Raw genomic sequence first — 25,122 nt, 5'->3', positions numbered from 1 at the left:
ATTTGCAGTAATTATATCTCAAACAGATTGTTGTCAATAGATTTGTTATCAGACAATCAACAGATTATTTTGTGAAGTTATTGTTTCAATCTATCAAAGAGCTTTGCTTTGACCCAACACAAATATGCAATGGATGTAACAGGAAATATCCATAAAATATGTTACATATTCAAGAGTTTGTCAGTTTACTCAATAGTGGTAAATTTTTTTATAAAGGAAAAGGTTGGTAATAACTGTTCTACCTTGCATTCCCTCTCTCTCATTGTTTCTCGTTTTCTGTCCCACTCGTGTGCCCTCTCTCTCCCCCGTTCTCCACTATCTGCTCTGTTGTTCTGTCACTATTGTGGTGGTCCTGTCTTTCTATCTCTTTCACTCTTGATTCAGTTCAACGCAACTCCTGCCATTAACACGAGAACTGCCAGTTTCATCAAAAATATACTTTTCAAAAGGAAATAACCCAAACCAAATCAAGTCCGGGGAAAATTGAGAATTGTTGAGAAATCACAGCACGGCCTGAACCCAGCGGGTTGGGTTGGGCCCAGTCAGACTTGGGCAGAGACTCAAAGCTCTATCATCAACTTCCTAAAGCCTGAGGCAACCTTTTCAAATTGCTTTTTTGTCTGACCAACAGGCCAGAACCCCAAAATATTACAAATATACCAAGATTGCACTATCACATAAGAAAAATAAAAGTGGTAAATTGTCACATTTAAGAAGCCTTAAGTTAGCGAGCAGCTATGCCTTAACTGTGTCTGTCTGCTGTTTGCTGCTGAGCAGGTAACACACAGCAGATAGGAGCATGACTAATGATTACAGCTGCTGCTAGAAGCACTGAGACTGAACCACAACTAAACTAAATCTGAGAGCTTTAAGTTACTATGACGCTCGACAGTGCTGCAAAGTTGATGAGGACTATTTTTGGTGAGCGGTGAGGATCAAGTTTCACATTAATTGTCACTGGATCCATTGATTAGTGCAGCTTTACGTGCTTGCTGCTGAGCGTCTGCAGGACAGAAGTGTTTGGTAGCTTGCGTGCCTCCTTCTCACATTTGGTGAAAATAATCAAACTCTTTGGAGTGACGCCTCATTTGTCAGCGAGGCACTCTGTGATTGATGGAGCACAAACACAGTTTCTTTCTGTTTTCAGCCGCACAGAAGGAGCCCAAATTATCTGGAACACATGAAGCAACATTTTTATACAATCAGTCCAGATCCGTTTAATGACACCTTACTGGGGAGCTAATGTTGAGAGCAGAGCAGTGTTTATATGTCGCTGTTAAGTGCAATAAAAACTCATCCTCCAGCTCAGGTTTTGAGGCTCTTAGCAGAACTATAAACTCAGGTTTGGCTGGCCAGGGATGACCTCATGGAAAGTCTGGCAGCAAGGCTGGTTTGCTCAGTTCGAGGTGTCCCAACAGCCGCCACTGTTCAGACACAAAACCAGTATCACTCCATTCCACAGCTACAATATTTATGGTAGGAGTTTGTCACAGTGGGATTAATGCTGTCAGGTCTCACTGGCTGATTCAACTTCAGCCGACCGTGTCCAGAAACCAGTTTTCAAGAGTTTAAGTGCTTAAACAATCGTAAATCTAAGGCTTCACCGACTGAGGTTTAAAATCAACAAATATTACTACCTTGGCCCATATCTATAAAAGCTACTAATGGCAAAGTATCTGTTTTAAAAAAGTCCACTATAAACACAGAATACCACCTTCACTACTGCTAAGGTATGGTAAATATAAAATCGTCAAAAACATTCATGCAAACTGTACTGACATGCTTACATTACGCAGTGACCCTTAGCATGTTAACAGATTAAAAACTTTTTTTTTTAAACATGCTAAATGCTACATACTAAAGGTCAGCACCTGAACATACAGTGGTTATTCATGTGGATGTTGTTAACATGCCTATAGTCATTATGCTATTATATGCTAATGACACTTGCAATGTGAAGATTTAATGAAGTTAAAGCCAGTGTTGTGGTACATGAGATCGGTATAGAGTGCCCCAGGAGAGACGTTTTTCTGTAGGCCAACCTGGAAGCTAACCCCGCCCTAGTTCCCTCATCAAAAAGCTTATAGGATTGTCACCTGGATTTTGGACCACATGTCTGTGATACATACACATTCAGTTGTTAATTATCAATGGGTCAAATGACTAAAAATAATGCTCACAGTGACAGAATTATAACCAACTCCGCAGCTCTACCAATAATCTCTAACAACAATCTTTCCTGTATTGTTGATCCATCCAACAGTTCTGTTCTCTGGTGCTTAACAAGCATTACAGCCTGACGTAAGACTTTCCTGTGTACGATGGTAATCATCAATAATGTTTCAATGATTCTTTTGTCTCACACACACACACACACACACACACACACACACACACACACACACACACACACACACACACTAAATCAGTCGTTACCAGTAGGCAATCTGTTAATGTTAACAGGGGGAACGCCCCTGTGAGCACCACGGCAAAATGTAGCATGTGTCAGGCTTTAATGAAGATACCAAGAATTGTGTTGAAGATAAGAAGAATTGTCCTTTATAGCAGTACCAATAAAACTCTGAGCTTTATTGGACAGTTTATTAGACACTTAAATAGAATTAATTCAACATGGGACAAACAAACACATCAGTGCTCTCTTCTGCATTATAATTTTGGGACAGATTTAGATCTTTACATTAAATGCAGACTCCTTTGGTCTGTTGATATTTTGAGTAAATCACTTGTGTTGTGTCAGAGGTCGTGATAGAAAAGAATTATAAAAGCAAAAAGATCAGTATTCTTACCACACTGCAGCACCTCACTGGCTTTGATTATGAAATACTCGCATTAGGTCCTGTATTATTGTCATGCAACATGTCGCCATCTATCAGAGAATCAGGTTACTTTTGCAGCAGCGGTTCTTGATGAATAATCCAGATTCTGTTTGAAAATATAATGTATTTAATGTTTCCACTTATCAAAGTCACATGGACCCCAGCAGAGATTCACACTGCTTTTGGATTTCCATGTCTTTGTGCAGATCAACTGTGTGATGACTTTATCAGATAAAACTGCAGAGCGGACTCTTCTTTCCCCTCAGTTTTCCCCGGAGAGCGTCTGTGCTTTTTTTACTGAGGCGACTCATGTCTGTATGTTAATTTCACATTCCACTTACACATCACTCTTGTCTCATCATCTCCCATCTTTCCTCTGACTGACCCTGTGATTTAGAGTTAGTCACAAATTAGTCAGAGATGGTTTCTTCTTGGAATAAGGGACGAGTTGTTGTGAGATGAAGGTCAGCAGGGTGTTATTATCTAGAAGGACTAAACACATCCTGTGTGGCTGTAAAATCCATTACATACCAGAAAAGAAAATTGCTGAAAAAATGGCAAGAAATCTTTTTCATTAGTAAATTAAACGTTGCCCCCATGGTGGACACATTTCCTAAACTACTTTAAACTTCGAGTCTGTGGAGAGGTCTGTGGATCAGTCTCTGGTGTGGCAGCAGCCCACAGCTCTCATACATGCTGAGGCTGACTCTGCATTTAGGAGGAGATGTCGTCAGTGTCACTGGAATATCATGAAAACTCATCAAAAACAGTTCCATGAACAGATTTATTGCGGCCGTCACAGTTTCCCTTGAAATGTCACAATGACATGATTTCACACTGCTGATATGATTTTTGCCTCTCTGACATAAATGTTCCTCAGTATAATAAATCGGTTTATAGAGTTTGATTATAAGCATATCATGAATTAGTGCATTTTGGGAAGCTATTATCAGGCATCAAGGTCCACTTACTAGCTTTTTCCACAGTTTTCACTTGTCATGGAGAGAACTAAGCAAAAAAAAAGTGTATGAGATGTGGTTTGAAAGCTCTGGAAATTGCCAGAAGCAGACACTGACTTAAGATTTTTTGCTGTGCTTTTATTTGCAATATCACAAATAAACTTACACTGAACACTGATGAGATTAAAATTTGTGATTAAATGTGTCAATCAACATATGTCTTCCTTCTGTATTTATATTAAAAATCAATAATACAACTTAAATTGATATCTGGTGAGTCAGAGCTCCTTTTGCTGCTCTGTGAGTTAATCTTATTTGTATGCTGACTGCTTTCTTTATGTTAAAAAAAATGTTTTCAAAAGCACTTAAGAGCACAATTATAAGGATTTTAGTTGTTGAACAATTAAAAGATTGGCTGATTGACAGAAAATCTTTAGTTTAAGTCATTCATCAAGCGAAAATGTCAAACATTCATTAGCACCAGCTTCACAATATGAATAAGTACTACTTTTGTTCCTCTATATTATTTTAACACAAAAATATTTTAACTTTGGATCATCAAACAAGCTTGAAGATGTCACATCTGCATTTTTCTTACTTTTTTCATAGACTAAACAATTGATTACTTTAAGCATATTAATTACACTTACTTATCAGTAGCTGTAGCCTTAAAATACTTTTTAAAATTAATTTTTCAATGCCATCTCTTTTTATTTTGATTATGCATTTTGTTACCATTTAACAGAATAAGGGAACAGAATTACTACTTTTCAAATCAAATGCACTTTACATACATGCATTGTATTTATTTCACTCTAAATTTACTGGTGGATCGCTTAAAAGAAAAAAGAAAAGAAAAATGTTATAATTCTAGATAAAATGTAAAAAAAAAAGTAACATAAAACATAAAAAAATGTTTTCTACAAAGACTAATTAATGAGGAGGTCTGGGAATAGCCAAGATGGTGTTTTACTAGTATATTTTAAGACACATGGCCTATTGGTCACTTCTTCCTGACAGGGCTCCTACCTGGTGCTGTATAATCTGCAAAATATGTCTATTAAACTGGCTAGAGAAGCAAAAGCACACCTAGCAATTGCTCCCTGGATGTATTGGTTAATTCCGTTTTTGCTGCAGGTTTGGCTGGAAAATGGCGTTGTTACACTGAGGGTTCTATATCACAATGGTGAAGTGAAATCTTTTAGGGCGTTTGTACAACAATTTGGCATTATACGGTCTCAATTTACCAGATATCTGTAACATTGCAATGTCTTATCTGGGACCTTTGGTTCTACTACACCAGCCTCCAAAAGCTGCAGAGTTAATAGATTAAGTACTAATGAGCATCTGTGTATTATTCAGAGTGATTCAGAGCGGTGATTCAGAGCCTGGCTAATGGGACCTTATGAGATCTCAAGAAGACATGGGAGAAAGACCTGAACCTGACTCTGGATAATGAGGTGTGAGGTAGGATTTGTATGAATATTTAAACAATGTCACGGAATGCAAGGAAACGCCCTGCTGAATTTAACATTATGCATCGCTTCTGTTGGACTCCCTCCACATGGTTGGGTTATGAGACACGCCAAACTGCGAGTCAGTGTTTATGGTCTTTTGACAAAGTTTGAGTATTCTAGGCCAGGATATATGATAATCTCTCCACAATTTCAGAGACCAAAGTCTGTTCAGCCCCAGATTATTTACTCTATGGATCAGTCATAACGGGAGGAGACAAACATACTTGAGGTTGTGTCCACAAAGAATCTGTCTGCTGGTTCCTTTCAGGTAATTGAAGACTGGCGAGGTACCTTCAGTCCAGAGATGGCAAATATGTCTTATAAATTAATTTGGATCTTGATCTTAATCTCTCATTTTTGAAAAATCTGAATACAACAACAGCAACTCAAATTTCGTATAAAATATATGTAGTACAACAAAATCAACTCAACCTCAAATAACACATATAAATAGTTGCCAATTCCCTTAAAATATAGCTAAAATGTACCTTTGAAATAGCAATTTCCCTTCCAGCTATGCTTGTTGCTGCCATACATAACAGTGTGACGTCATTATGTCAACAAGTTGAAATATTGCCGTTATTAAGATATGGATTTTCTTATTATGTTAAAAAATATACAGGTGTTACCCTGAATGATATGATAAGGCACACCCCTTGTGAGGTGTTAAATGTTATGTGTAGCGTTTTAGTCTATGCATGGACAAAACATGGATTTCTTCAGACATCCTTGTTTTGCTATAGTTTATCCGTTGAGTTACATCTGTGTCGATTGCATATGATGGAGCATGTTATAGTGACAATGAAATGGTGATGACGAGTTGTGAGGTTTAGGGTGGAGGGTATATTTTGAAATTTAATGCGTGATGTGTATTACTTTGTACTCTGTTCAAGAAATGAAACTGTTAATCACAAATAAAATCTAGATAAAGCAAAAGTAGAGAGATGATAATGATTTGTATAGCACACAGTTATTAAAGAAAGCAGAATCCATCCTGTCTGACAGCATCCACCCACTGCACCTCAAGTCCCCCACCAGCCAAAACAAACACTCCTCCACACCCTCAGCCATTTCATTGCTTAACTGCAACAGAAAAAAGGCGATATTAACTTCACCCCATCAACTATGCTTGTTAAATATTGCTTTTTAAAAGTCTAATTTATATAGTCTTTGTGTTTTACTTGGTATAAAATGTTGTATTTAATTGCCTCGTGTTTTGTATTGCCTAGCATTTTGTGTTTTTGATCTTATTACTGTTCTCACTGCTGTGCGACAGATGGCCCCTCTGGGGATAAATAAAGTTCTACTTGACTTGATAGATTATACATAATAATTACAGTAGAATACATGAAAAGTAATAAAAGTTTATGAAAAACAGATAAGAGACTACTAATTCTAATGTGTATTGAATGCACACTGATATAGAATAACTATTAACTATTATTAACAGAATTGACTATGTATTGAATATTTGTATACAGAGGTCTGTTGTGAAGGAATTAAAAGGTAGCATAATTGATAAGGACATCAATATAAAAATGAGCATTTAGAATAACTTAAACTGTGATCTCTTTAATAACGTTTTATCAAATGTATCATTATTTGAGAAAGAAGTTATTGTCAGTATTAAAACTGTAAATTTCTGAGCCCCATCATTTGGACTTTGACGTCGTTGTCTCTTTGATCTGCTGTTCTTAAGCATCACGACGCAAACACACTTCGCAGGAATAAGACGCAAACACAACCTCATCCTTTGGCAACAAACTCTGCATCTGTAACAAAGTGAGAACAGCATGACGCTGTGTGGAAACAATCTAACAGCTGGAAGAATCTGCTTCACACTTTATACTTCATGTCACCCAGTTATTGAAATATGAAGCTTTCATATCAAAAACTGGACAACCCAAACATGGAAAACAATTATTTTAAACTCGGACTGTGAGATATTCTGTAGAAGAGTTTAGTTAATAGCTCAGTTTATGTCAAAAAACACTGATTTAATGAGTATTTTAGTGTGTAATTTTTCCAATAAATTAACTTTATTCTTTCATTATTATGATGAGTTGGAGCTCTTCACTAAAGATGAAATATTTTTCCACACATGCATGTATCCCCTGTTTTTTTTATGTGGAAGTTAATGCTGCTGAAAGCCAATTTATCAGCGCAATAAAACTGCCTGAGGCCTGACCCAAAGAAAATGTCTCCTGGCGTTTCTGCACTTTGATGACTGATAATCCTTAATGAACTTAACACTAAATGAGCCGAATCAGCAGCTGCAGCTCGTCCAAAGAAAAGTCAGACGATCTCCAGAGGAAATACAAAAAAGTTTAGCTCAATATTGAGATTTATTTTCGAGAAAAACCATGACCTCCTCCACATCTGATAACAAGGCATCATTTACTGTCACAACAGCCGGCTTCTAATACAATTTCTGTGTTCTTACTCTGGCCGAGGTGTTTGTATGTGACACCGTAATGATGACAAAGCAGACACTGAGGTTATTATTTGGCTGATTAGATACTAAGGAGCCTAATTTCTTCATTTAAACCAACACTGATGGTTGTCTGAGTGAAGAAAATTTCATTAAGAAATTTAAGGCACTTTGTCTCGTTTTTGAGACCCATAAAAATGTCTCATGTTTCATTTGTTTTCATGGTTACAGGCCAGCCGTTTTTTACAAAATATTATTTCTGATTAAACATAAAGTAAAGTAACTATATGTGCTTAAGTACTTTGCTTATGTACGATGTTGAGGCACTTAAATTATCCCTATTTTATGCTTCTTGATCCTTCTTAGTATCACATTTCACTTGAAAATTTGGATATTTCACTATTACATTTACCTAAAAACTAAGGTTACCTGACAGTTTAAGCCCTAACATTCAATGGCAAAGTATCATCTTATAAAATCTGATGCACTGTTAAAGATTAAACTATGTTACACTATATAAAGTAGTAAAAAAATGACATTCATTCATAAGCTGAAACCACTTAAGCTCTTAAGGGTCGTGGGGGGACCAAAGCCTATCCCAGCTGACACTGGAACACCTATCAGATAACCTATGGGGAGAACATGAAAAGCCTGGACAGAGGCAGAAACAAAAATAGTGGTATAGATTAGCTCCATATCCACAAGCGTGCATGTCAAAATTCTGGTGATCTTCTATATTTTTGGTTTTGCTAATAAATCCCATGAAAACACCCAAACCAACACTGAATGGATCAACTACAACAAGTATTGTGTCTGTATCAGAACTAGCAAAAACAATAATTTTGTCTTCCAACCATGACAATTATTGTTGGGCCAAATTTTAGGCATATTTTTATGTTAACACCACATCTATGTTTCAAATGTGAATGGAGTCACTTTAATCAATACTTATAAAAATTGTGATGAAACTTTTGTGTTTACACCCCTTGTAATTAATTGGGTTTGCATTACAATAAGATAAATTACAGCATAAAAATAAGAATACAATTTGAATATTAAAAACAGTAAGAGAGGAGATTTAAATAGGATAACAGGTGGAGACTGACAGCTCTACGGTCCTGATGCCACACATACCCTCTAGATCACCAAATGTGGATTAATCCAGGGCTGAAAATAATCCCCAACTATTGTACTATTTCCTACTGTTTAAAAATGACAGTGACCGGCTCTTTTACACGTACCTGTTTTAACAGATTTATCTCTAATACTGAAACAGGTCTCACAGAGATGCATGATGATAAATCTGGAAAACATCTGCGTGTGTTCACTGGCCACATATGAAGGATTCCTGTTTTGGGGTTGTTTTTTTTTTTTTATATCTTTTAACAATTCTGAAAACATTTTTGTTTTCAAATCTGATAAACCAAACTTCAAAGTATGAAATGGAAATTGCAGTAATTCCATCAAATTAGATGTTCACCTCCTTATTTTCCCTCAGGATCTTTATGAGTCAAAGTTCCTGACAATAATTGATGTCATACATTTAATCATAGTTTTAAAATTCTTTTTTTTTTTGTTGTTATTGGAATATTGAGGGGGACTAGAAGCAAAAGCAGGTGTGAAGCAGCCCAAACTAATATGTGTCTGACTTTGTGCCCGTGGAAATGTGGCATCAGAGCGAGCGGCAGGGATCTGATCTGTGTTGGTGAGTTTGTCTTCAGTCTAAGAGGAGGAGGATGGTCCTCATTAATCTCTGGCTTCATCACACACAGACAATATCCATTTTCAACAGTCGGGCCAGTAAAACATTTCTCGATTAACTTAATTGATAGAGACTTTCAATTGATTCACTTTTCAGACGTTTCATTGGCTTGAATGTTTGATAAATTTACCGTGTCTGCCTTGACTCAAACATAAAAAAAAATACTAAAGCCGAAAAGTTCAGAGGTTTTTGAGTCATGGTTACAAGTATGAAATAAAAATATCTACTTTATTCTAAACAAGAAGAAAAGAAGATCCAAAAACATAAGCAGGAAGTGTCGGTATTGTGCATGTGTCTTTGTTTTCACTGATATGAATAAATATGGGATGCAACCTAAAATGGATAAAACAGTAATCAATAGCACAGCAATTAATATCAGACTACTGTGTGAAACCCTGTTGAAATCTTTACATTGCAGTTGCAGCCTTCGAAACATGCTTTGTATCACATTTGTGCCGTGACTTATGGTCACTGACGCCATGAGCTGTTTTCTTTACGGTGACAGAAGTTCACACAGCGTACCGAGATCACCAAACTCACGGATGACCAGGAACAGAGGTGAATAATACCCTGCAGCAGTATTTTAATCAAAAGCACAACTTGGGAAATGGTTAAAAGGTTATCCAGTTTGTCACTGCTCATATTTGCTGACAGAATAAAACATTTTCTGAGGTATTTCTGATTCACTGTTTGAATTAAAAAAAAATAAGAATATCAATATCCTATTGTAGCAGCATCAAACTGAATCAAATCAGCTTTCTATCAAAGTGTATGCTGTCCTTGCAAATGTAACAGTTTATGTCTTGTATCAGATTGTGGACTGTGTACAAAAATAATCCTTCTCCCCACTGTACTGTCACAAAAACAATGAGAACTGTACTTCCTGTCTGGACTTGGATGTGAACCGGATGACTTAGGACACTTCAGATTTTACTTGTAGTTGAGTCACTCCATTACAACACTGCCTGCATCATCTGGCGTTAAACCTTTTCTGTCTCTTCTGACAAAAAATGCCAAAGAAAACCATCCTTACCTTCATCATTAGGTATCAACAGTCCAGTATGAGCACCTGTTGACCAACAGAGCAGAACTGAGACATCGAAACTAACTTTTTTCCACTCAGACTCTAATGAAAACACGGAGAAACACATGAATGTGCTGATAACATCAGTTGTTGAACATCTTATTCTATTAGGGACAAAATGTTTGATTTGACCTTCTCTGCTCGACGCACAGGATTTTCCATCCCCAGGAGTCAATTTAAGAAATCAAAGATCCTTTAATGACTGCCACATGTGACGCTGCTTTCCTCTCTTTGCAAGGAAGCTGGATTATTCAGGACACAACATTGAAGTGTCTGAACCTGAGTCAGGTTGATTTCTTTCTTCTTCTTTTTTGAATATACAGCAAGCAGGTAAATGATAATTACTTACTTCTGGGCACATGACAATAGCCAGAGACACATATCCCTATCCATCATGCAGGGCAAGACTGCAGCCAATCACATTTATGGTCTTTCATGTAACCTGTGCACAAGACACATTTGTTCCCTGAGCTGTGAATTAAAGATTCTCTTCAAAGGAAATGCAATTACCCCCATGAAACATATGTAGAGCAAAAAAAAAAACAAAAAAACAAGGCAAATTACTAAGCTTTGTAAAGAAACTAAATCTACCACCTCACGGCTTTATGTCTCCACCAACAAGCTGATTTGCAGTTTACATCCACAGCTGTCCAGACTCACATGTAGCCAGGACAGGTGAAAATATGGTTGTTTCACACAACTTTAGCCTGGCAGCACAGATCAATGCAATCAGCACAGTTTCCAGATTAGGGTCATTAATTCAAAAAAATCTAATCACTTCATCCCTCTTCCTTTCACCCAAAGTGGATGTTTGTGCCAAAGTTAAGGAAATTCCTTCAAGGCGTTCCTGAAATAGCATACAAAAGAACTGGACAGACGTGAGATTACAGCGACCTTTGTCTTTTGACCTCCATAACGAAATCGGTCCATGCCTAATTTAAGGGAATTGCCTTGAGGCGTCCTTGAGAAGTCCTGCTCACAAGAATGCAACACACAGCCAGACAACCCAAAAGCATAATGCCACCGGCCATGACTGCCACTGCTGTGGAGGCAGAAAACATCTGATGACACTGATATAATAATCACAAGCTGTAGGGAGAAGCCAAGCAGTCTTTGTACTCAGATCGTAGGATTACCACAAAGTAAAAGCAGCAATACTGCTTCATAAAAATACTCCATTACAGGTTTAAGTCCTGCACTGAGTACCATAATTAAAAGTACTCTATCTACTACTATAATTTAATTTGTGAGTCTTATACAAGATATTATGACTGGATTAAACGGTACAATGATTAGTCAATTTATTCATCAATTAGCTGGCTGAATATCCAGTTAAAGAGATTTGAGCAGCCTTTTATAGCACAATTTCACTTTTAGTTTATCATTTTGAACTTCCCCTAACAGCCAGCAAACATGTACAAAAACATTTAATATGTATCATTACTGCCACAGCAGGCAAGGGAAAACATTTAAGGCTTCTGTGAATGATTTTTTTCAGACTTTTTAATGCCTTCTGAAGAAATTGGTTAGGGTAATTTAATTGTTTAAAAATAATTTTCGAGACCTGTAGATATTCTGCACTTTCATCTGTTTGTTTTAAAACTGCATAAACTTTGGACAAAATCATGTTCATCATGATATTTCAAAGCTGTGGTCTAGCTTTTCTAAAAGAAATTACACAGTACATCCGGGTTTGGGGGGATTTGAGGTAAACATTTGGGTCCTCTTCATGAAGGATTAACAGGGCAGCTCTAATAAATGTCGATATTTAACAAACAGGGAGTTTATAATGGCTGTGTGTTTTGTCCATAATTGAAGGGGGTCTGACAGACGCCTCACATTCCTGCCTGAACACAACACAGACTGTAAATGGACGTGACAAACTGCAGGTAATACTGTGGGTTTTATTCCCCAATAAAATGTGGTTAAAGAGATTAATTTAATGTTGCTGGGGTTTTTTGCCAGCCAAACGTTTTCCGTCTACTTGCCATAAAGAGAAACTGGCAGATTGACTGCTCCTGCTGTAATAATGGCTGTGTGTTGCATCATGACAGCTTTGATGCCTAAAATCCAGAGTTTCTGTTTGAAAACTGACAATTATTCACTGATTATGATCTTTCATTTCATCATCTAATTATTACAGCTTAATTTGGATGCTAATGTGCCACGTGTTTGTATGATGGTAAGATAACTGCACACGTTATTGATTCTGCAATGTCCTAAAATGGCCACTGTACTGAGGATATACTCTGATTTAGGTAACAACATGATTTTTCCTCAAAAGCCAACCATAGGACAAACTAGAACTTAAACAACAAGTGGATTCATCAATTAGTTTGACGAAAATTTAACTGGAGACTATTTTAAAAACTGTTCTAGTCCTTTTTTAATCCATGTTTTAAAATGCTCTCTCGTTCCAACTCCAATTGCAGAGTTGTGTTGCTTGTTTTTGTCGTATGTCATTTTAAACTGAATATTTTGGGGGTTTAAAAAATATGAACCTATAACATATAAACTTTGGGAAATTGGCATATTTATATATTTTGTGACACATTTTTATCAAACAATTAATCAAAAACAAATAAATGGCAGACTAATGTTATTATTAGTTACAGCCTTTGGAATTCGTCTAATTTTCTGTCCATTCAGCAGTACGTGTGCTGGTGTGTCATGAACACTGTCATCTAATGGAGATGCTAAAATAGGCCTCTGATGATAAGTATTAGGCAATTAAAATTTGAACCTAAACTGGATGAAAGTCAGAGGATCACAAATGTTATTAGAATTCTGCACCTCAACCACTGACTGATTTTCTCTGGGAAAAGCAAATTCATCACAGCAGCTCACTCTGAGCAAAATAAAAATACAGGAATGCTTCTGTAATCTAAACAAATATGTATGTTTTGGACTATTTATAATATACCAAAACTATCGCTTACAAGGCTATCCTGAAGGCACTGAATAAACAAACATGTTGTCAATTATCAGTTTCTGTGGTGAAATGCAATGAGCATCAAAAACAGAAGTCAGAGGTGGACTAAGCAAGCCATCAGTAGCCTGTTATCCTGCTGCTGACTCTGCAGAGTTAATAATGGCCAAGACACATGTTGACCATGACTAACAGAGAGCCATTTCCCTTCTGATTAATGAGCAGTGGAAAACACCCTCCTGAAGCCAAAGATCATTAGTGAATCACACACAGGACGTTTGGTTCGCAGCTCTGCCTCTCTGGCAGATGGTTCCTGGAACATTCGGATATCACAAAGTGTGAACAACACGAGTCCAATCTGACAGGAAATTCATCTTTAAGTATAAGGCTGATAACAGATGACTCGCCTGTATATAAAACTTTTCATGAAACCTTCATTAAAAAAGATTTGACTGGTAAAATACAAATATCATATACATATATATATATAGGCATAGTAACTCAGGCTCCCAGGTTCATCAATGCTCAGTGAAACACAGAGACGCTATTGGTACGTTTATGATCTGATATGTTTGTTTGTATGTTTGGATTGATACATGAAGACGGACAAGCGTTCACTCTCACATTCACACCTCAGACAACTTAAAGTCTTTGGACTGTGATAGGAGGTCACAGAACCTGGAGAAAACCTGCGCCGACACGGGGAGAACATGCAAACTCCACACAGTCCCAGTCGGTTATAAATGCTTATTTAGAGAACTTTAACAGCATTTCTTGCAGTAAGCTTCAATTATTCAAAAACTTCAAGCAAATTAAACAAAGACTTTTGTCAAAGCTTTAACTAAATGTCTAACGAGTGCAGCATCCTAGCATGTGACAAATCATTACATTTCTGGTGATTTTAGTACTTTGAGTTCATAAAACACAGAGCCATGTCAGTTACGCTGGTTATCAAATTCACAGACTATAAAATATTGGTGTTAAACAAGTCATGTGTTGAAGCTGTGAGAAGTGGGTCAGTGGTGGGAGGCCAGTATGGGTCAATCTTCCAGCGTGGATTTACTGGTGTGGTTCGGGTCTGAAATGTCAGGGCGAATGTGTAGGTTTGTGGGTTGTGTGGAGGAGACGTTGCATCACTCTGAGCAAACTGTTTTTTTGGTTTCAGTCCAATTTGTTATCTCACCCCCCCCACCCCCCCAGTTCACAAAAGGGCTGCGTTTCGGTTTCATCAATTTGAAGCATTTTGTTTGGTAAACAGGGAAAAGCAGTAATGTGTAACAGGAGGCTTTTTACCGTCAGTAAAGTTTCTCTAATTTTGTTTATTTTGAAAATTCAAAGCATATTGATTTGATAGACATCTCTGGTCTTGGGTAGGGCTTTTTGATTCAATTCGATATCTGTTATTCGTCCCCAGACCCCTGCACTGTACGGTTCGTCTCTTGTATCTGTTTCCAGTCTCTGTGAGCGCGGACTTGATTTAAATCAGTGTCGAGGCGTCTGTAGCTCTGTTTTCACTTATGTCGTTGCCTGATCACCACCTCTCTTCCTCTTGTGTGTCATTACACCCTTTCAGAGGAGCTATTTAGGTGATTAATGAGCCTCTTCACTACAATTCGCGGACTATTAGTGATGACTCATGCTCACTGGTGTCACACTAACAACTGCATCCAGTGAGCTGGTAGATATTACCTCAAACGATCAGGATGTGCTGGCTCGTATCGGCTTGGATTTTGGAGTTATGCTCAACAGTGTGAAGTCCGCTGTGGCTAACAGAATCTAACGTTTCAGGGTTGGAATACTAAACAGGTTTTATTGCGTGATATCCTGAGCTCTAGGGCCCGCTCTGGGTGTCTTGTGTACATTTAGTTGCCATGCATAGTCTACGAAAACAACATCAGTGTGGCTCCCTATCATCCCCATTTCCTCTCCTGAACTCGCTGCCAAAGGCAAACAGCCGACCTCCCAGGAGGGGCCGGCTGCTGAGTCCCTGCAGACGGAGAAGACAGAGTCCAGAGCAGCAGTGTGACGGGGGGCAACACCTCGTAACCCCCTGATACTCCAGCTGCTTCAGCGATCTGCCATGGCTTTACTTTCTCTAAAAAAAAAAAAGCTCACTGATGGGCCGTGTCTCTACAGTTTTGGTTTTAATAAAGGTATTGTTAAAACAATCAAATTAGTCAAATTGTTGTCTACAGAATTAATAAATCACAATCAATTCTTAAAATTATTTAATTGTCATCTGGCAAGTAAAAAACACCAAAAATACTCTTAGTCAGTTTTGAGGGAGAATTCTTTGGCAAGCTTCTTAAATATGAGTATTTACTGCTTTTCTCTGTTTTATATCATCATAAACTGAATGTCTTTGGATTCTGGATTTTTGGTTGGACACAACAAGCAATTTGAAGAAATTATCTTCAGCTCTGGGAAATTTTATTGGGCATTTTTCCATTGTTTTCTCAAGCTGAATCAAATTTCAATCTAAAATAAAAATAATTGGTAGTAGAAGTTCTAAACGTGCCATAACTTTGATCACAGGTCCATTGTTCCCCAATGTTGTTTCCCACTGGGAACAATGGGAGTCAGTTTTCATTATCTCCAGACCTACTGCAGTATAATGTAAGCAAGAAACTCAAAAATTCATTTAATTTAATTTTTCATTTAATGGGTGCCTGCAATATAAAATTTAATGGTGTTAAGTGAACTTTTGAGGTTTGTTAAACTTTTTTTTGTAAGATAATGAGTTTGAGAGCACAAGAAAAAAATAGCTTTATAAAATTTATAAATTGTGTTGCAAGAGATTTAAAACATTTTTGTTTGATATATTCCCAATAAAAAAAGTGACCAAATGTGGTCAAATTCACAATCCTAATTCATCCCTCCTCAGCAAATTTTGCCGCTTTGGCAGAAGCCTCAGTGATAACATGACATCATCTTAATGCGGAAGGGATTGGAGGTAAGAAGGGGACGGCAGTGAGGTTTGGCTGCAAAACTACTTGGTTGTGGTTGGGAAAAAGTTCTGGACGCGATCAGAAAAAAACCCCAAAACAAAACAAACAAACAAAAAAAACCCAAGCAAAACGCCCAACTTCAAGTGGCATGAACATGTCCCTAAGAAGGGGTCGGCTGGCTTGGTTTTGAGTGTCACAAACACGGCTGATTAAAGTTCACATGATGAGTTCAAAAATGAGCAACTGTCATGTAAAAACAGTACTTGAGGACTTTCTAAAATGTCCTTAAAAGGTTGATGAACTACTAATCTACAATAAAACATAAAAATAAATAAAAGAAGGTACAAGCACATAAAGTAGAGGCGTACAAATGTGTCCTGAGATAAAAGTACATGTTCTTTGTCAGAATTACTTCCTTTCGTGAAGCAGACAAACTATATTCGCATGTATACAAGGTTAGTATCCACCCTCCTTCACGATCATAAAGTTCAACAACTATATATCTGCGAGTCAGACTGGAAAATTGAGTTACACAACATAATCTGCAACATGTTTCACCTAAATACAAAAGACAGACGGATGAAAACACTTTGTAAAAAGACACGCACTGTTGGAAAAGTGGGTCATATCGGGCTTAACAGCAGTTATCAGACTTATTATGAACATAAAATCATTCTAGCGATAAGCGCTAGATATGTAAGTCATATGAATACAGTCCAGAGCGGCTGAGTCAGCGACTGCATGTCCAAACAACAGGTGCGTTAGTAAAGAATACTGTAACACTGATGTCAAGAGACCAGGCTGGAAGATTATGTGGTCTGCCAAACTATCTGTTATCTTTGGCATCAAATTTAAAGAAACAAAACTATTGGCAGAACATTTTATCATCAACGTTAGCTCTGAAAAGCTTCTATTCGTTGACTCAAAACTCCTCTATCAACGTCTGTCAGAAGGTTTGACTCTCAGGTATTTATTAGCTCCATTTTTTTCTGTTTATTGTGCTCATGAAGGACACACCTTGAAGAGAGTGTGCTCTCAGCGAGTTATTAATAAAGACGCATGCCCACTTTCCGATTAAAGAGTGGTTGTATGCACATATCAAATCTCCTGGGGAAATTTCTGAAGCACATTTGTCATCTTGTTATACTTTTGGCAACCCTCGGTGCTGTTCACCTCTCATACCAATGGACAAAAACATCTGTTTTAGCAGCACAGGATAGTAATTTGGAGCAATGCAGAAGTCACAGTAAATGCCAGATGTTGCACCTTCCTACCCTACGTGCATTGATTAGTGCCTCAGTGATGACGGGCTGTGTTCAGACTTCTCCTATTATGTTATTATTCTGCGAGGGAAAAAAAAAAAGAAAAGCCAGGACAGCGTGAACCAAAAACTCACTCAATGCCTCAGCCTTAGTCTGAACAATGAGCGCAGGAGCATTGCATCGACATGTAAATGAGACAAGTTGTTACGAAAATTGCTTAAGATAACCTCACCAATGCAGACACATCTGAAAGGTTAAGAGAAAGAGGCTTGAACTGCTGTTCGACAATCTATCATTTGGTCATCCTGATTGTCTATTCTGTAGTTTTTCTTGTTGGTCTGTTTCAGGAAAACTCAATATGCTTTGCTTCAGGGCCACTTTTGCAAATGACGGGAGACCACAGGCCAGTTGTAACGGCGCCAAAAATGTTTCTAGGAGTTTAGGATGTTTCTAGAATTTTTTGACAATTCTAGGATTTTAGGACGCTTTATGATGATTTTAGGACATTTTAGGGTGTTTCTAGGATTTCAGGATAGATTTTAGGACAATTTTAGATTGTTTCTATGATTTTAGGATGTTTCTTGGATTTCAGGACATTATTAGCGTTTCGGGACATTTCTAGAAATTAAGGAGGAGTATAGGATATTTCCAGGATTTTAGGACGTTTCTAGGATTTTAGGACATGAGGGGCCTAGCTACGTCTGTCTGGGGGATGCAGGGGATAGTCTACTGGTACTTTTTTTATAAACAAGCTCTATATTGATTATTGCTGGCACTTTGTGTATACCAACCAAAAGTACAAGAACGATTCCAAGAGTGAATCATATTATTTTTATTGTGAAACAGAAAATAGCTGGGAAACACGATTAGCACAATATTATGCTGTTTATAAACAATTTATCAGGTCGCTAGTGTCTGACAGACCATGCATGATTAGCTGATGAGCCAAGGCCCACAACATGAAGGAGATCCATACAGGTGGCGGGGGGAAGACGGGTGAGACGTGCAAGACACACATTGTGTTTGTTTTCGAGAAAGTTAATGCGTATTTGGGGTGACGAGACTAAAGGGCTCTTCTAGCCCCTGTTTTACAGCCTGTTCAAAGCGGTACTTTTGCTGCCTTATTGTGCTTTGCCATTCTGTATAAAACATACTTTTTCTTATAATTTTACATTAATTAAGCAACATTAATTGTGATTATATTGATTCCACTAATTTACCACTGCTGCACTTATTTAACATCTGGACATTGTGACCCCGTGTTTATAGTGCAGAGGAAGCTGCTTTTATATAAAGTATATTAAAACTTTAGAGGATCATCCTCACAGACTTTCACTGTTTCACACTTCCTATACTGTACCTGTTGTGACTTTCTGGAAACACATGGTCTGAGTGATCACTTCAACGTGTTCACACAGTGGAAATAATTCTGTTCTGCTTTTATTTACACAGCAGATAAACATGTTCACTCTGCACCATGTGTGGAGCGTTGGCTCTGAATGCTGGTTCACATGACCTGTGTTGATATGGACTCATTTAAACACTGTGAACACCTGTGTGATACTAAACATGCACACATACACAAAGACGCATAATAACAACAACGTCAGGTTTAGACAAATAGAGACAAATGAACAAACCGCACACACATTTGTATTGCAGTGCTTGTAAATATGTTCAATCAACTTGTCTGATGTTTCATTTAGTTAATTGCTACATTTCCCAGAGGGCCCGCGGCAACCTACTGAGTCATGTGTTGCCTTTTAGTGGTTTAGTTTTTGCCAGAAGAGCCAATTTAAATGACCCACTCGTGGTATACACAAATTTGAAAAAAAAAAAGAAAAAAGCTTGTGGCCTATATAGAAAAAAATGCCAGTTAAGTTTTTTTTCTTAAATAAAAAAATATAGAAAAAACAGATTTAATTACCAAACAAGACATATGGTTTGTTTGTCTCATGATTGAAATCACGTAAATACAAAACATTTGCACTGGATTGACCCAAAAATACAACCACACAGGATCTGTTTACAGGCAGCAAAGTACTGCAATCAGGCCACGTCTTAAAAATGGGAAAACAGGAGCATTCATAGCCTCTTTCACAGCCACTGCAACAGTAGCTCTACCTTTACACTAATTATAAAGAAATCATGCCTTAATGTGTCATTTTTTGCATGACATGTTTACAGCAGTTCATTAAAATGTTAAACAAGATATTAACACACTGTGAAAGCTGTAGGGCGCACTGATTTTTAGTACTGGTATTTATTACCGGTCAGCTGCAGTGGTTTTGCAGCCTTTTTGGCACTGGTTTGTTGACACATTTCTTTACATAAAATGGGAGACTTTCCCTGTTTCTCCTTCTTCTAATTACAACCAGGAGGGTGATGTGAATTGGTTTCTTACAAGTAGCTGTATGGAGCTTTTTTGTTTTTAATTTGAGCTTACTTTTACATCAGTTACTGTCATGGCAGCTTCAGTCAAAGAACTAAAAACCAGCAGAGGCTGATCCTATGCCATTAGAGGGACCTGACTTGGGCACAACAGGGAATCAGAAAAGAAAGAAAACAAAATACTAAAAATGACCTACAAAGCTCTAATTAGCCGCTTGCTTCCCTAACCAGCATAAACAGCTGTCAGAACAAAACCAGATTTATTTGAATCGCGACACAAACCTGTGACTCATTTGGACACCCTAAACTAGCTCTAATTCTAACTAGAAAGACCCGATCACACCAGCATTAGAAACAACTATAATATTTAAGCAGCAAACTCACAAACCAAAGTAGATCTCTACCAACCTCTGCAGGTACTGACTACGTCAGCAAGGTTCAAGAACCACTGATGCAAATAAGTTTTGAACTTTTTTTTCCAAGTGAACAGGCACAGAGCCTACAATCTTTTACTGCCAAATACAAGAAAAGGAGAAAAAAACTGTCTTCACTTTGAATCCTGACTTTGGTCCATTATGTGATTAACATCCTTCAGAAACAATTACTGTTTAAGTAGACAATGTGTGAACATCCTGTTCGGCCTTACATAAACATTGGTCTGAGGGTGACATTTGTGAGGCCGCATGCAGTTTTACAAGCTACACACCGCATTTGTGACTTTTATTGGCCAAAACGGGCGGCAAAAAGATTAACTTTCACCCCACACAACAAGGACTTCAGCCAAGTGCATGTGCACATATGTACTGTAAATATGTCAGCCTCCAACTCGTGTCCAACTCTGATTTAAGAAGTCATTTATTTGCTTTAAGCAGCAGGGAGACCCAATTGGGTGGAGTTCACCACAGCGCAGTGTTAGGTAAAGTGACAATTGCACAAAAGTGGGTGAAATTAACCATGAAAGCTTTGCTGTGGTTGCCTGAATCCTTTCTTCTTAAGCTGTAATGGAGACATAAAGTGAAGTGTGGGCCCACCACAGAAAACACAGCAGTGAGAGAGAAATTATATGCAGTTAAAAATAAAGCGGCAAGATTTTTTGTCAAGATCACAATCAGGCTGGACTTAAAGAGATGATACAGAAATGTCTGCCAGTATTCACAACGTGTCTATGTTATTCTCCATGAATGGGCTGGACAAGTCATTCAGACAGTGCTTAACTAGACCATTGTCGAAAAGTAACTGACGACATTTGACAACCAACATCAGTTAATTGCTTTAAAACTATGATAAGAAGCAATCTGATATTAATTAATCTAATATTTGGTTTAAATACTTAAAATTCTATGGTTTTAGCTGCTAAAATCTGAGTTCTTTGTTTCTTACTCTCATATGATAAACTGAATCTTTTGAGCTCTGGCAAATTGTTATGGACTTTTGTCATTATGTTATACTTTTTTTTACAAGATAGCTGAGATTTTACAGACCAAATGATGATAAAAATATCTTAGGCCGATATACATTATTGCAGCTTATACTCATATACATGGTACATATAGCATATCACAACTGGGCACAAAGCAATATTTACACACAGATTAAGATATGAATTCATGTATCAAAAACATGACAAACTCCCCTCTAATCTAAATGACTGCCATAAGAAATATATGCCTGAAATTAAATGATCGATATCCAATATCTTTGAATTTTGGGAGACTTTTTTATTGCCAAATATGGCATACCAAGATATTGTTCCAGTTACTCATTTATATCATATCATACAGCCCATCTTAAAAATAGAGGAATAAATATAAAATATATAAAATATATCCCAGTATCATGGTATACAGTATGCAAATATTATTGATATTATCAGTTTCAATTAGCCTTAAAGGAATGAAAACATAAATGCTAAACTATAACTTAACTTAAAACTTTAAATCATTTTTCAGAAGTACATCTATGTGACAGTTGGATCAGGAGATAAAAGAAGACACGCATGCTTAGGTGAGATTCTCTATCAGGTTGCATTTTTTCACTCAAAGGTAAGCAAATGTTCACCGTATGACAAGCAAATGTTCACCGTATGACAAACCGTAACACTAACACAACTAACAACTAACTAACAACAACCAACAACGGGCCCTTCTTCAGAGACTACAAACTACAAGCTGCACACAGTCAACAGCCGACTTGCCAAAGAAGAGATACAAAACTGAGAAAATTTCAAATTGGTTCAACCGAGCGACTGTTATTGTGTTTGTGCAGAAAGCAGCAACACCACAACAACTTCTCTACACAATAAAACAAAAGGCAGTGCAGCACTTAGGCAACATAACATTGTAACATGTAGACACAGTACAAAGGCCAATCATATGATATAATCTCCATCCCCTCTCCAATCTGAGGGCCATATCTCACCTAGATTGGGTGCTGGGTGGCCTGTGGCCACTCCCCTAAAATCCAAGAAACATCATAAAATCCTAAAAAACATGTATGAGACTGCTGCAACTAGCCCTTGGCCTCCTGTCATTTTGTAAGCCGCCAAGCAAAACAAGCTGAGTTATCTCTGTTCTACAACATCAAGCCAACACAATCAGTGCATTTAAAGATTATAACCTCCATGACCTCAACACACAGTAAAATGAAGCAGTTTAAACCCCGTACCATCAGAGCACTGTGCATTCAACTGAAGACACATTTTCTTCCACATTAAGACAATGCTATTGAGCCAAATTATCCACATAACATCAAAACGCATTGCATGTAATGCAAGTAAACATCAAGACAATGCAGTCAGTGAATTTAAGGAATTAAACCACATTATTATGAAAGCACAGAAGATGTTATTTATCAAGCAAACACATCAAGCTAACATAATCAACGCATTTGAGCAATATAACCCCCATGACCTAAACACGCAGTGAATTTAAGCAATTTAACCACCATAACATCAAAGCACTGTGCATTCAACTGAAGACACATTTTTCTTCCACATTAAGACGATGCATTTGAGCCACATAATCTACATAACATCCAAATACATCGCATGTAATGTGCATTTAAACAATTTAACCACATTAATATGACAACACAGAGCGTGTAATTTAAGCAATAAAACCTCCATAACATAAATATACTGTCAAATCCAAGAAATTCGTCCATATGGCTTCCAACCACAGTAAGTTTAAGCAGTTAAATCTTAATAGGATGAAGACAGAAAATGTGAGCACCTCCATGATATCAACAGCGTTTGCAGACAAAAACACATGACACAGCGTTTCACGTTTAACACAAACAGCCACAGAGCTCACAGACAGAGAAATGGATTTGACTCACGGTATCTGAAGAGTGTTTTCTGTTTTCTGTCATGGAGCTGACATGGTCCCCATGTCTCACTTTGCTCTTGTTGTTGCGACGACAATTATTTCCGGCCACTGCTGCCAGCTCAACAAGCTATTACCTAAAACATGAGCCCCCCACAAAGAGCTAACGTTAGCAATCAATTAAAAGATTATATATATATATACATTTTTTTTTTTTTTTTGCTAATTCGTGTAGTTCGAAGCAAAATGCGACTTACCCCTCAGTTGTTTTGACAGTTTCGATCGCATCTAAATGTTTGAGACTTCTCTCTGGTCAAAGGATGTCAGCTCCACCTGTCATCTGTCGCAGGTAGACTCCACATCATTTCCTCTACTGGAGTGCAATACCACATCCCACCACTATTATGAGTCCACTGCAAAACCAGGGGGCGCTGTTTCACCCATTTGGACAGACATATATTTATTTATTTATTTTTTAATTTTTATGCCCAATATTTAACTAAATTTGCCCAATATTTATATAAAATTTTCAACCGAAAAGCCATACTTGAATAATGACTTTGGTGGAAGTTTATGTCACCTATTAGAATATTAGTAGAGTAAAGTACATATTTACTGCACTTCAGTATCAAATGTAATTTCATGATAGTTAATGTACTTAAGTATTACAGATAACAGTACAAGTAAATGCTGGAAATAAAAAAAAGCAAGCGGTCAGAATTTTGAAAATTATGATGTTTACTTCTTTATAACAAACGCCAACTTAAAAATGGATTGTATATTACACCTGAAGATATGCGAGGTTTTTGTTTCACATCTTAAAGGATTAAAGAACAAAATCTAGATTTTGCTTGCTTCATTCCTTCCCTATTTAGGGGAAATGTAGTGGAGTAAAAGTATGCATTTTATTTAGGCAATGTAGAGGGGTGAAAGTTAAAGTTGTCAGAAATTTAAAAACTCAAGTAAAGTACAGATACTACCAAACAAATACTTAAGTACTGTAACAATGTATTAACCAATTACTTTGAAAGATTACACAGCTGCATCTTTGTGCTCTCCATAATAGCTGCAGTCTAATAAAATAAAAAATGCAACATTAATTCATATTATTGATGTAATCACCTGTTTAGTTTTATTGACAAAAAACCCCAACGAAAAACAGACAAGTACATTTGCCTCTTTTACTAAAATGGAGCACCATCTTTCTTTCTATTTTTTTTTAATTGCCGGGCACTTCTGGAGGTCTTCATAGGATAATATTATAATTAGAATAAGAAATCAAGATCACATAAGACCTACAAGGAATTTGCCTTGGTGTGTTGGAGCTTATTGATCACAACATACATAATAAGACAAAAGGAAAAGAAACAAGTACACGTAGTAAAAGATAATTACAATAAAAAAAGTCAATTATATAAGTAATTTTGCAAAGTGCTAACATAATAACCCAAGATTTGTAAAAATGTGCATTAACTGTACTATGTACTATAACTCATTGTGTTTAAAATTTACATTAACCCTTTGAGACCTGAAGCAGCATCACTTTTCTTGTGCTGTTTTTTTTAGATGCATATCACATGTATTTAAACCTTTGAACCCTGAAATGAACCATCAAATTGGTGCAATGTCTTTCAAAAACATGGGGAAAAATACAATAAAACTTGGTAGGAAATGTTCAA

At 37.1% G+C, this 25,122-nt stretch overlaps 1 long non-coding RNA gene across 1 annotated transcript in view; it reads right to left on the bottom strand.

Moving 5' to 3' along the window:
* LOC148186916 (uncharacterized) overlaps positions 1-23,812 on the bottom strand; it is a 64,911-nt gene extending 41,099 nt beyond the window's left edge. Inside the window, exons 1-2 of the long non-coding RNA XR_015779220.1 lie at positions 23,701-23,812; positions 23,457-23,580 (exon numbers count right to left, since the gene is read on the bottom strand). This is a non-coding gene — a long non-coding RNA (uncharacterized LOC148186916). The remainder of the gene's footprint in view (positions 1-23,456; positions 23,581-23,700) is intronic.
* Positions 23,813-25,122: the final 1,310 nt, after the last annotated feature.

The sequence above is a fragment of the Plectropomus leopardus genome, chromosome 16, assembly GCF_026936395.1.
Source record: "Plectropomus leopardus strain MGB_pleo_1.0 chromosome 16, ASM2693639v1, whole genome shotgun sequence".
In the NCBI taxonomy this organism is placed as follows: domain Eukaryota; kingdom Metazoa; phylum Chordata; class Actinopteri; order Perciformes; family Serranidae; genus Plectropomus; species Plectropomus leopardus.
This window is presented reverse-complemented; position numbering and strand designations above follow the sequence as displayed.